Genomic DNA, 14,864 nt, shown 5'->3' with positions numbered 1-14,864 from the left:
CTTTGGACTAATCTTTCCCTTGTGTCTTTGGTTTTGTTCATTCTTTCTTGCTCCAGGGGGGGTGAGACCAGTGGAGTATCTTAGATGGCTGTTCACAAGCTTTTAACACCCTAGACACCTTCTATTTTCTTTTGATGCTTTCTGTGTTGTTCCATTTTTTTCCCTCTAGAATCCTTTATATTGCAACCTGAGGCTTGAATATTTTGGGAAGAAAAATTTGGCTATGACATATCCAGTCAGGGTCTAATCTCTATAATCTTCGAGATACTGCAAAACCTCAACAACAAAAAGACAAATAACTCAATTAAAAAATGGACAAAGGATATGAACCAGCATCTCGCCAAAGAAGATATTCAGGTAGCTAACAGATATATGAGGAAATGCTCACGATCACTAGCCATTAAAGAAATGCAAATCAAGACTACAATGAGATACTGTCTCACTTCAAGGTTGGCATTAATTCAAAAATCACAAAATAATAAATGTTAGGTTGTGGAGAGACTAAAACACTTATACACTGCTGTTGGGAATGTAGAATGCTACAACCACTTTGGAAATCAATTTGGTGCTCCCTTAAAAAGCTAGAAATGGAAGTACCAGCAATCCACTCCCTGAAATAAATCCTAGAGAAATAAGAATGGTCAAGAGAATAGATATATGCACACCCGTGTTCACTGCAGCACTGTTTACAATAGAAAAAGATGGAAACAACCTAGGTGCCCATCAACATATGACTAGATAAACAAATTATGGTATATTCACCCAATGGAATACTATGCAAAATAAAGAACAACGATGAATCCATGAAACACCTCATAACATGGGGGAATCTGGAAGGCATTATGCTAAGTGAGTCAGTCATAAAAGGACAAATATTGTATGAGACCACTATTATAAGAATTCAGCAAAAGGTTTAAACACAGAAGAACACATTCTTTGATGGCTACGAGGGTGAGGAGGGAGGGAGAAGGGAATTCACTAACTAGATATTAGACAAGAATTATCTTAGGTGAGGTGAAGGACAACACACAATACAGGCGAAGTCAGCACAACTGGACTAACCCAAAAGCTAAGAAGTTTCCTGAACACAACAAACACTTCAAGGGACAGAGTAGCAGGGCCGGGGGTCTGGGGACCATGGTTTTGGGGGACATGTAGGTCAACTGGCATAACAAAGTTTATTAAGAAAATGTCCTGCATCCCACTTTGGTGAGTGGCATCTGATGTCTTAAACACTTGTGAGCAGCCATCTAAGATGCATCAATTGGTCCCAACCCATCTGGAAAAAGGAGAATGAAGAACACCAAAGATACAAGGAAAATATGAGCCCAAGAGACAAAAGGGCCACATAAACCAGAGACTCCATCAGCCCGAGATCAGAAAAGCTAGATGGTCCCTGGCTACTACCAATGACCACCCTGACAGGGAACACAGCAGAGAGTCCCTGATGGAGCAGGACAAAAGCAAAAGGTCACACGACAACTAGGAGCCCAAGAGACAGAAAGGGCCACATGAACCAGAGACCTACATCATCCTGAAACCAGAAGAACTAGTTGGTGCCCGGCCACAATCAATGACTGCCCTGACAGGGAGCACAACAGAGAACTCCTGAGGGAACAGGAGATCAGTGGGATGCAGACCCCAAATTCTCATAAAAAGACCATACTTAATGGTCTGACTGAGACTAGAGGAATCCCGGCGGTCATGGTCCCCAGACCTTCTGTTGGCATAGGATGGGAACCATCCCCGAAAACAACTCATCAGACATGAAAGGGACTGGTCAGCGGGTGGGAGAGAGATGCTGATGAAGAGTGAGCTAATTATATCAGGTGGACACTTGAGAGCTTGTTAGCAGCTCTTGTCTGGAGGGGGGATGGGAGGATAGAGAGAGAGGGAAGCTGGCAAAGTTGTCACGAAAGGAGAGACTGAAAGGGCTGACTCAATAGGGGAAGAGCAGGTGGGAGTACGGAGTAAGATGTATGTAAACTTATATGTGACAGACTGATTGGATTTGTAAACGTTCACTTGAAGCTTAATAAAAGTTAATAAAAAAAAAAGTGGGGTGCAGAACTCAAATTCACATACAAAGATCAGACTTAATGGTCTGACTGAGACTGGAGGAGCCCAGAAGACATAGCCCCGGACTCTGTGTTAACCCAGAACTAAAACTATTCCCAGAGACAACTCTTCAGACAAAGATTAAACTGGACTATAAAACTTAACATAATACCCTTGAAGGGTGTGTTTCTTAGTTCAAGTAAATACAAGAGACTAAATGGACAGCTCCTGTCTGGAGATGAGATGAAAAGGCAGAAAGGGCTAGGAACTGGTTTGAATGGACACAGGAAACCTGAGGTGGAAAGGGGGAGTGTGCTGTCACATTATAGGGATTGCAACTAGGGTCACATAACAATATGTGTATAAATTTTTGTGTGAGAATTTACCTTGAGCTGTGAACTTTCACTTAAAGCACAATTAAAAAAAGAAAAGAAAAGAAACAAAGCTGATTTATAGCTAGTGCCACTGTCACAGAAATACCACGGATGGAAGACTTTAACAAATAGAAGTTTATTCTCTCACAATCTATCAGGCTAGAAATCCAAATACAGGATGTCGGCGCCAGTGGAAGGCTTTCTCTCTCTGTTGGCTCTGATGGAAGGTCCTTGTCATCAATCTTCCCCTGGTCTAGAAGATTCTCTGCACAGGAACCCCAGGTCCCAAGGACATACTCAGCTCCTGGTGCTGCTTTCTTGGTGGTATCAGGTACTGCTCTCTCTGCTCTTTTCTCTTTCCTTTTATCTCTTGTAAAATAAAAGGTGGTACAGGTCACACCCCAGGAAAACTCCCTTTACGTTGGGTCAGGGATGTGACCTGAGTAAGGGTGTTACATCCTACCCTAATCCTCTTTAACATAATCTAATCTTGCCTCATTAACCACAGGCAGAGATCAGGATTTACAACACACAGGAAAATTATATCAGATGACAAAATGGTGGACAATCACACAATACTAGGAATCAGGACCTAGCCAAATTAATACACCTATCTGGGGGGACACAATTCAATCCATGACATAGTCTGAGAAATATTTCAAAACAAAGTACCATATACACCCACGAGATTGGAAAAAATTTAAAAGTATGATAATATCAAGAGATGTCAAGGATATTGATCAACAGGAACTCTTTTACACTATTGGTAGGAGTATAAATATTACAGCCTCTTTGGAAAACACTATGCCATTACCTCGTAAAGGTAAATATATGATTACTTTTTGACTGTGCTCGTACATAAACATGTAGAGAAACCCTTGCAAACAAGCATATGTTTACAGCAGAATTGTTCATATTTGTGAAAAAAATGAGACCAATCCAACTGTCCAAATGTCCACTGGATAAACAAATTAACAAACAAGTAAATTCACAGAAGTATCTGTTCCTCAGCAATGAAAATTAATGAAGTACATCAAACAAAACATTAGAAATGTATCTTCAAACATAATTTTAAGTGAAAAAAAGCAAATCATAGAAGACTATAAAGTATTACTGCTTTTTTTTTTTTTTTTTTTGTAGAGCTCCAAAACAAGGAAAACTAAACAATGTATTGTTGAGGAATACCTTTACATGTGATAAAATCTACTTTTTAATTTTAAAAAGTGGTTATCTCTAGGTGAGAGGTGGTAGGGGCAGAGACTAGAGACCAGCACACAGAACAACTGTTTGAGTGTTGTTCTAGTTCTTATATGGAGTACTGGGTTAATGAGTGTTTATTTTATAATTACACTTCAAAATTATCATGTACATTGGATATTGTTATTTCAAAGTATTAAGTATTACCTAAGAAAGGAATTTAAAATGAGAATGCAGTTCAAAGAGGGGAAAAAAAGCCGAGTAAACAGGCAAAATGGATTCCACTCTTGAGAAATCCACTGGCCCATTGACATTTGTCGGTATTCATTAATGTGTTACTCTCCAAAGTTATCACTGTAGAATGCTCCACATGGAATAATCAATATTACATTTCAGTTTCTTTGCATTTAAGTCTGGAGTAATAATTCCTATTCTACCAAATGCATAGATTTTCTAGAAGATTAAATGGGATCATAAATATGAGTTGGTAAACGGAGAAGTGTCACAAATATTAAGTGGATTCGTTATCATCCTCCCAAGGAAACTCATGAGAATGTCTGAGGAAATGACAGAAAGAAGAAAACTTTCAAGAATGTTAAAGAGGAAGAAACATGATAATGATCTAAGGAAAAAGTAATAATTTAAGTGCAGAATAAATTCAAAATTGATCCAGAGCCTTTGCTATATATATATTTTTTATTCTCTTTCATGTTTATAGTCTCTTGATATTTATAGAAATGTGGTGGTAGACTAAAGAAAAGAACTAAAAAAACAACAAAGAACAGACTACGGTAAGCATTGAGCCAATTAGAAGATACCAGTACATATTCCAGGTGCTTTATAATTTCATGTCTATAAAAGAACATACCCACCCACCTGTATGATCTTTTTAAAAGTACAATTCTGTGATGTCAAAGTAAATAATAGATGCAGTTTGGAAATTCATAGCTTTATAATTGCTATTACCATCAGGTATCAGAGGTAAATATATGATTTCTTGGGATATTTGATTATTTCTAAAATGAAAAGTTAAGGATTCAAAAATGTCTCAGTCATCTAGTGCTGCTATAACAGAAACACCACAAGTGGATGGCTTTAACAAAGAGAAATTTATTCTCTTAGTCTAGTAGGTTACAAGTCCAAATTCAGGGTGTCTGCTCCAGGGGAAAGCTTTCTCTCTCTGTCGGCTCTGGATAAAACACAATTCAATCCATGACAAAAAAAAAAAAAAATTATAAAAAATGCATTTTGAAATATTTTCCAAAAGGTTTGCTTGATGCAACCAATCAGTAAAAAATTGAGAATCAGATAAAGGGTTTGAGAGATATTTATCTACATGATAGTAATTTAGTTGACTTTTTTTTCTATTGAATGTGTTGAATTATTTTACACTATTGACCAGTGGAGTAACTTGACACAGTCTCAGTCTCATTGCTTCCATTAACAGCCCTGCATAATCACAATACTTTAACCAAGGCCACCAGAATGTTTTTTCCAAGCTCACCCCAAGCTCATTTATCACTGGTAAAATAATTGGGCTGTCAGATAACCATGTCCTGACAATTCTTTTAGGAAAATAAGTAGCAAACAGGCACCTAGGAACAATGGAGAAGCAGAACATGGAGAAGTTCAATGACTTCTTCAAGGTCACATGAGGACAAAACCAAGAACAGAAATAGGTTTCCTACCAATAGGTCTAATGGGCTATATTTCCACGGTTGACATGCCTTCTCTACTTGGATCATGGAAAAGGACCAATTATCATCTGAACACCATATTGTACTAGATTTCTGCTGCATCACCAGATGACCAGTGTAAGGAACAATTTTCTCTCCGTCTCCCCTTTGTGCTTTGGCACATTGGGGAAAATCTTCCACCTAAGCCCCTTCTCCCTACTTAGGAGAGTACTTAGCTCCATCCACTCTACCTGTGATCCGTTGTGACCCAGGCCTGCTGTTAGCAGCCTAAAGCTGGTTGACAAGGTGCATTCGTATCTATTCTTAACCTAGTTTTAACTTCCTTATATTCTAAGCAATAAGGCCCAGTGTGTGGGCCCTAGGACTTAAATTAAAAGTGACAAAGAAGCCTTCTGTGGCCTCAAGCCTAAGCCATATTCTCCAGTTGATTTTACCAGAGGCCTTGCATTTTGGGGAGTGTGAGGTAGATGACCATCTATTAATAAATATAAGGAAGACATAAACAACTCCCTGAGGTCAGGGTTACCTGGGCTGCTGTAATTCAGCACACTCCCTCCACTCCCAATTAAAATTACAAGTGCACAGAGCTCGTCCACCACTGCAACACTAGGTATCAACTCCCGCTTTTTCTTGGATATTTATTGTAGAGATAGCCAGAATACACAATGTGGCTGAGCAAATTCTTATGGGGCAATCTGATATTAACTCTACTGCTCAATCAACAGGGGCACTTGTGGTGCAGTAGTTAAGAATTTGGCTGCTAACCAAAAGGCTGACAGCTTAAATCCACCAACAGCTCCTTGGAAGCCCTGTGGGGCAGATCTACTCCGTTCTATACGGTTACTACGAGCTGGAAATGACTAAACAGCAACTGGTTTGGTCAATCAACAGGCAAAGTTTTAGATGATGTTGGATGTAATCCTTAACAGACAGCATGAGAGTAACAATTAGAAGAAATTCTAGGTCCAGAGAATGAGAAGTGCTCAAATAAAGGCTGGATGGTCTGCAAATGAAGGAGCCCATATGGCTCCTAAGCACTTGTCTGATGTCTCTCGTTGTGTTCCTTTCCAGGTCTACTCACTTGACTCTTCCCAAGCAGCAGCTTCTCCCCCTACCCATAGTAGATGCTATTGTTGCCTCACTCATCCTCTTTCCCAGGCTTGAGCTGTGATTGTTGAATGCAAATAGCTTACTCCTGAGCCCGGCCTCTTTTGGAGATACAGGAAGTTACACACCACCCATAGCTCATAGCCAGTGGTTGGCATGATGCTGTAATAGTCTCACCCAGTTGTTTCTGGCCATAATAAGCTCTATGGTTCATTTCAATCAGGCTGAGACTACACTTCATCGGGACCTGTATCTTTGCTTAGCTTCTCTGCCCTAGTTGGCATCCCTCACTTCCTTATAGGTTTCACCTAAGAGCACTTCATTATTAAATAATTTGCATAGGAATCCCCTTCTCATTGCTTTACTTCTAAAGACCCAATCTTAAGACACTTCTCTAGCAAACTTTGCAGGGTCAGCTCTGAGGATACTCCTCAGTGGAAATGTCCATGCTTCTTTCCCAATGGTACAAATGCTTTTGCCCATTTCTTGTTTTACCTAGTGTATGTCTTTTTTTTCTTCTTGCCATTTTGTCCATATTCTCCCCCAATAAGCCCTCCTTTTCTCCCTCTCTAAGACCTATTCTCCTCTAATAATATTCTCTTTTGTTCTTTTTTTTTTCTAGTTTTTTTCAATGACCTAATACACCCACAAGAACCAATAATTAAACCCACTTAAAAAAAAAATTGTTGTCGAGTTGATTTCAACTCATAGCTACCCTGTAAGACAGAGTAGAACTGCCCCACAGAGTTTCCAAGGAGTGGCTGATGGATTCAAACTGATGACATTTTGGTTAGCCACCGTAGCTAGCTCTCTTTTTCTCGAGGGTGGGAAGATCTTTATCTTCAAACCCTTCATTGAACTAAAAAAAAAAAAAAAAAAAAAAACTTTCATTGATGTTATTACAATTAAAATTATATATATAACCAAACCCATTGCCGTTGAGTCGATTCTGACTCATAGCAACCCTAAAGGACAGAGTAGATCTGTCCCATAGAGTTTCCAAGGCTGTAAACCTTTACAGAAGCAGACTGCCACATCTTTCTCCTGTGGAGTGGCTGGAGGGTTCAAACCACTGATCTTTTAGTTAGTAGCTGAGTATTTAACCGCTATGCCACCGGGGCTCTTTATAGTGCTCAACCAATAGTAGTTAATGCTATTGCTTTAGCTACATGTGTCAATCATTCCCTATTCCAATTATGAATGCCCAGCAACAAGTAATGAGGGCCTTCAACTACCATGTCAGTTTGAATAGGTCTCGAGATTAATGAAAAAGAAAAGCCTAAAAACATATTAGGATCTTTGAGCCTCTAGGTCTCTATCCTTTCCTCAACTCAATAATGTTTGTTTTCATGAAACTAGAAGACATTTGAAATCTGTTTAAGCTTCATCTATCCTTTCTCTGCAACCAGAGCCAATTTCTCTACTCTCAGCCACTAGCCATAGTCCCACTTAACCCAGAAAAAAATGCCCTAGAATCAACATTCTATGGCCTATGATGGGTACCTAATGGTGGGTACCACCACAGCCCAGAGACCATATGGATTACTGGTATGGATTAAGTTGTGTGTGCCCAAAATACATGTTGTAATCCTAACCCATACTAGCTGCGGTTATAATTCCATTTGGGAAAGGGTTTTCTTGTTAAGTTAATGAGAAAGGATTAGTGTAGGGTGTGTCTAAAGCAAATCTCCTCTGAAATATAAAAGAGATTAAACAAGCAAGCAAGTGAAACAGAGATAAGAGTCATGCCAAGCCACATGGAGATCTCCGAAGAACCAGGAAACAAGATGAAGAGACAAAAAGCTTCCCCCAGAGCCAAAAGAAAGTGAAAGCCTTCCCCTAGAGCCCACATCCTCACAATCCTTGCCATGCTTGAGCCCATTGTTGCAGCTACGGTGTCAATCCATCTCACTGAGGGTCTTCCTCTTTTTCTCTGACTCTCTACTTTACCAAGCATGATGTCCTTCTCCAGAGACTGGTCCCCCCTGATAACACGTCCAAAGTTCATGAGACACAGTCTCACCATCCTCAAATCTAAGGAGCATTGTGGCTGTACTTCTTCCAAGACAGATTTGTTCATTCTTTTGACACTCCATGGTATATTCAATATTCTTCACCAACACCACAATTCAAAGGCATCAATTCTTCTTCAGTCTTCTTTATTCATCATCCAGCTTTTGCTGCATATGAGGAAACTGCAAACATCATGGCATCTAGGTCAAGTGCATCTTAGTCTTCAAGGTAACATCTTTGCTTTTTAAAACTTTAAAGAGGTCTTTTGCAGCAGATTTGCCCAATGCAATTTGTCTTTTGATTTCTTGACTGCTGTTTCCATGGTGTTGACTGCTTTGAAGAGACTGCTTTTAGAATTATGGCTATCAAAGATAATTCTGGTGAGGGCTCAGAAGGAAGTGAGCAGAGCTACAGAGAAAATCTCCATCATCTTAGAGAATACATATTGACCAGCAATAGAATGTTGCTAGAAATGTGGATGTTAAATGTACTTCTGCTGAGGCTATAAAATAAAATGATGAACATGTATTTGGACAATGGAGGAAGGGCGATTTTTTTTTTTTTAGGCAGTGGAAAAGAACTTGTCTGAATTATGTTCAAATATTTGGTGGAAGGTAGAACTTTAAAGTGATCAACTTGCATATTTGGTTGAGGAGACTTCCACGCAAGATCTTAAAGGGGTCACGTGGTTTCTTCTTGCTGCTTATAGTAAAATGTGAGAAGAAAGAGGTGGGCTTAAAAATGAGCTGTGTGAAATGAAAACAGAACTTAAAGACTTGGAAAATTCTATTGTACAAACTAAGGACATGTGCCCTAGAATATTCACTAAGGACATGGCTACACAGTCTTTCATTAAAGAGATTAAGGCTGTGATTGATGGATCAAGCCAACTATCACAGTAGAAAGCCCATCAGCTTAGACTGAGGTGGAAGGAGAATGAATGAGAAGAAAGAATGTCACCTGCCACTTGGACTTCTACAGCCAGGAAACAGGCCAATGGAGCTACATCCGTTGTCCTCCAAGGAGAGAACCATCCCTGCAGTAGCTTGGAGATCAGAAGAATTATTGGAAGGAGCCTGGGAAGCAGAGCTCCCTTGGTCTCAAATGGTGGGGCTACAGCCTCTGGGGTCTTGAAGGGTGGTGTCACGACCTCTAGGTTCTCAAAGGGCAGAGCCATAGTCTCCTAGGTTTCAAAGAGTCAGATATTCACCAACTCAGTTCCTGAGTGTGAGGCTGCCATTAAGTTTGGTTAAGAGGGTGGGGCAACTGCTCAAAGCTGAGGGAGTAGGGCTGCTATGCTCACAGGGCAGGCAAATGGGGTCTGCCAGGGCTGATGGGTTGGGGTCATCACTAAGATGGACTAGGAGAATGCAGCCACCCAAAAACAAGGGATCAGAGTTGACACTCCAATGGGCCTGGAAGGCAGAGCTGAAGCCCAGGGCCGAAGGGCCTTCATCCACAACCTAGGGAGCATGGCCAACATCTAGAATCTGGAGGGTGGGCCCTTGTCCAGATGGTTCCAAAGAACAGAAGATTATTTTCAAGCTTTGAGAAATAATGCAAATTGTTCTACTGGGTTTTAGACTTGCTAGGTGCCCATTATCCCTCCTTTCCTTCCAATTTCTCTCATTTGTAATAGAAATGTCTACCTTGTGCCTGTTCCACTATTACACTTTGGAAACAGGTAACTCGTATTCTAGATGTCACAAGTTCACAGATGAAGAGGAATTCTGTCCCAGGATGGAATACACTAAAATTTCACCCATATTTGATTTAAATGATTCAGAAAATGAGATTTTGAACTTGGAGTTGATTTAAGACTTTTGGGATGATGATGTGATGGGGTGAATGTGTTTTGCACGTGGGAAGGATATGAATGTTGGGGGTCCATAGTGTAGAATGTTATGGATTGAATTCTGTCCCTCCAAAATATGTGCTGCAAATCCTGACTTCTACTTCAGTGTTTATAATCCTATTTGGGAATGGGTTTTCTTTGTTATGATAATGAGACAGTATTGGTGTAGTATGTGTTTTAAATCAATCTCTTGAGATATAAGAAATTAAGCAAGCAAGCAAGAGAAGCAGAGATGGGGGAAGAGTGATGCCAAGCCACATGGAGATCTCCAAGGAATGAGGAAACAAGATGAAGAGACAAGGACAAGGACCTTCCCTAAGAACCAACAGAAAAAGAAAGCATTCCCCTAGAACTGGCACCCTGAATTCAGACTTCTAGCCTCCTAAAAGGTGAGAAAATAAACTTCTGTTTGTTAAAGCTATCCACTTGTGGTATTTCTGCTATAGCAGCACTAAATAACTAAGGCAGTTACCCACCGAATCTGATCCAAGTTTACCTTGCCATGGGCCACTCTTCCCAGGGGTTGGCTCTATAAATAATTAATTCTCTTCAATGTCTGCCCCACTTTATTCATTCTCCTCAGTAATAAACTGTTAAGATACCAGTAGGCTAATTACAACATTGACTTAACAACTATGAAGACCAAAGCCTCCTAAATAAGAGGTCGCTACTCTGTCTACAATCTTAAGTTAGCTAACTGGCAATTGGCCAGCATAGGAAAGGAGCATTTTGTTTTGTTTTAATGAGATTAACATAAATAATATTTGGTGACAATTTTTTCAGAAATAATATAGGAATCAAGTGCAGTAATGAGCATGAAATAAACACTCAGGTGGATAGTTTTAGAAAATAAATTAAGTTTACTTGCAAAAAGTTTTACAGTGGAGTCCAAGCTTTAGAAGGGCTAGCTGACCAGATTAAATAAAGAGATGTAATAGGCATTTAAAGGGAGGAAATCATAGACAGTCAAAGTTGTAAAGTTACAGTTAGTCCCTCAGGGATGGGAAGGTTTCCTCACATGATTGTCGTATCAGTAAGTTCTGTCACATGTCAATATTGTAAATGTCAGGGAGAAAGTTGTTTTCATTATGAAGTCAATACCTTACAGGCTTAACTTATTACTTAAGGCTTTATTTGTTTTGGAGATGAGATACAGCAAACAAGCCTAGTTTTGTGTTTTGTTTTGTCGTTCCTGATTGTTGAGTGTGATGATGCATGCCTATTCATAATGAAGGTGGGACAGATATGTTAGTTTTCTTTGGCATAGGCTGATATTACTTCTCTTAAGAGATTAAATTATGGATTGAATCAAGGATGGGGTCTTCATTTTTTATTTTTTTCCTTCCAAAGGCTCTGTTTTCAATTGATCTTCATTTCTTCTAGTGAAGGCTTCCCAAAAGATTTTTGCAGCAGGTAAAATCCCATAGGACTCCACTAGCTCATTACCTGGCCACAAACTGGAACATCTCTTGCAAAGCCTATCTCAAAAGGATATTAGAGCCAGTCCTATTAAAATAAACTCACTGGAAAACCATACTTACAATGTAGAGTTCTCATGCTTACCAACCAGCTTCTTTATCGAGGCTAGCTCTCTTTCCAGTCTGAGCTTGCCTCTTTGGAAGGAGTATAATCTTAATATGAAATAAATAATTTAAAAATGAAGAGTGAACATTTTATAGAGTTTTATTATCTAAAATAGATTTGTATGTTAACATAGACGTCTTCTGAGGATATTGACACAGACCCTCCCTTCCAAAGCAATGCCCTGTTCTAGTCAGTACGATCCATAGGGCATGTGTGCAAGGAAGTCATTCACCTCACTGTTTCACAGCCTTAGTCTGTGATTGGGAGATAAAAGGCAAACTCCTCTCCCCAAGGAATTCCTATTTCCCCTGGGACAATTCATATTTTTCAACAATGAAAATTCAAAAGCTCAAAAAACTATTCTCTATCCCAGTCAATTGTACTTTAAGATGTTAAAGGAAAAAAAAAAAAACGCTTGAAGTGAAAATAAAATCCATGTGACGTTACCATTCAGCCTTCACCTTGTGCCATGCGTGGGAATTCCATTTCTACTTTGTAAAAGAAAGTGGAAGATTGAAAGACATTTCCCACTATTTCAGGCCTAAGTCTACTTCTGCTAAAATCTTCTAACTAATTGAAGCAAACATAGCTTTTAACGATGAATAAGTATAAGCTTGACCTAATCTATTGCCATAAAATGCATTGGGTAGCTGTCATAGCAGCTGATGTTTGGTCTATTTAATCCTGAGTCTGGTTCAGCAGTGGGTAATGCTATCATTAATCCACCGAATGCACACCCCTCAGATTATAATTAGGAACTTTTTTTAAGTAACCGTAATTATAGTGACACTCTCAATAGCCATAATTATGGAAATGAGTTTCACATTAAATTCACCTGCCTGATAGCATACAGTAAAAGTCTATTTCAGCTGAACTATGTTGTTTGTTAAAGCACCAATGTCTGAGGTTCAGGTATCTGACATGTGCATAACAGAGCCATCATTTCTAGAGTTTCAGCTGAGATTGAAAGCTAGTTTTAGTTTGCCTAGAGTTAATGTCGTGAGTGTGGCATAAAAAAAATACATCTTTAGTCAAAAGCTAGAAGATTCCAAGCAACATTGTAGCCCAGATTTATCTCCTATTTTTATCAGATGCCTGGTGTTTCACCGTTCCTGACCCTATGAGACACTGAGCAAGGAAGGAAGCTTCCTGCTGGCTCTTATGCCAAAAAAATCTGTGAGTTTGATGTTGATTGCTGATATCCCTACTCATTTTTGATCCTGAGAAAAGTGACAAAATTCATAATCACCAAGATACTTCTTGAGATCCCAGAAGGAAAAAAACCTACACGCATATACACATACATGCGCGTGCACACACACACATGAACTATGATAACACTATTTTTTGTGTATAGATACATCTCTATTCCACCTGGAAAGGACTGACAGTCACACCTTTGTCTTTTTGAGACCTTAGGCATGCCATAAGCACACATTAGTCTTCTGAGTATTCAATAAAAGCTAAAGATGCTGAAAAAATGGAAAGTGCTTTGTTGTTCAAAAAGAGAGATAAAGAGAAAAATCTAAGCAAAAACTGTGTGGCCTTTGCCTTCTCATTTTTCAACCTTCATGGTTCATCTTACTTAGAATTATTCATTAAGTATTCAGTTATACCAAGGATTCTAAGTTTATCCTTCTAGCATCCACAAAGCAAATCACTCAAATTAACTTTGCAAACTACTATAACAACTCCCTCCTTTGTTCTCATCGCTGTTACTCTGAAGTCTGTAAGGGCTCTCTGACTCTGAGGGAAAAGGAGAAAGGAGAAGGAAAGAGTGATTTATTTTTCCTTATTTTCACTCAAAATTCTGGCTAAAGATGGCAAATGAGGATGAAATTCTGCTACAAGTCATTGTTATGAAGGTGACTTCATTTGATGAAAGTTGCAAATAGACAGAATATATTAACTCTGTTTTGAACTTTAAGACAACTCTTTCTGTCATCAACTGAAGTCCCAGTGGTACATAGTTGAATGGTGCGAGATATCAACCGTTTCAGTCCTCATTAAATTTTTGGCCACGAGCCATGGAAATAAATTTCAATAAGCTAAAGCTTTGGAATTTGCTTTAGTTCTTTAAACAAAGTATCCTTCCTGGACAATGAAGTTTTGAGTTCAATTTTCTCTCCTAACTGTAGATGGTTCACAGGGAGTTCACACAGAAGAAATTAATTGGGTTCTCTATTGTTCTTTTCTTTCTTTTCCCACCTCAATTTATTAAAAACTTCTATAGACCTTGAATGCTACTGTCCTTCATTTGATGAAATTTAATTCAGTTAAAATTTACAAAACAGCTGCACAATAGAAAATCTTATTAGAAGAGTCTATTTTCATAAGAAAAACAATAAAAGTATAAATTGTTTATTGATCCCTGCCCTCAAGTAACTTGTAATCTTAGGCATGACAATTTAAGAGAGATGTCTCCAATTATTTTTTTTATGGGATTTAAATAGTAATCTAGCCAATGTGATTCCATATCTTACCCAGGATTCAAGTTCTAGTCTCAAAGAAGAATGCCATATATAAGATTTCTTACAGGACGAACTCTCAAATACTGGGAAAGAAGTCCATGTGTGCCTTATCCATATATCAACATTCTCTCTCAGGGTTGGAGTCCCTGGGTGGTGAAAACAGGTTTAACACACTTGACTACTAACCAAAAGGTTGGAAGTTTAAACCCACCAAGAGGTACTTTGGAAGAAAGCTCTGGTGATCTACTGCTGAAAAATCAGCCATTGAACACCCTATGGAACACAGTTCTGCACTGACATGCATAGGGTGGTCATGAGTCAGAATTGACTCTAAGGAAACTATTTTTTTCTCTTAAGGTTATTAATCTTTTATTTCAAGCACCAAAGAAACAAAATTGTATATAGATGGAGGAGAACTGTGGTGTCAAAAAATCCAGCTCAGAATGGGAAAACAATCAGGCTGCTGTAAAGTCTACTTCATGAAAACAAAACAAATGTCATACTGGTG

Source organism: Elephas maximus, chromosome 10 (assembly GCF_024166365.1).
Source record: "Elephas maximus indicus isolate mEleMax1 chromosome 10, mEleMax1 primary haplotype, whole genome shotgun sequence".
Lineage (NCBI taxonomy): Eukaryota > Metazoa > Chordata > Mammalia > Proboscidea > Elephantidae > Elephas > Elephas maximus.
The sequence above is the reverse complement of the archived record's forward strand: the minus strand, read 5'-3'. Positions refer to the sequence as shown.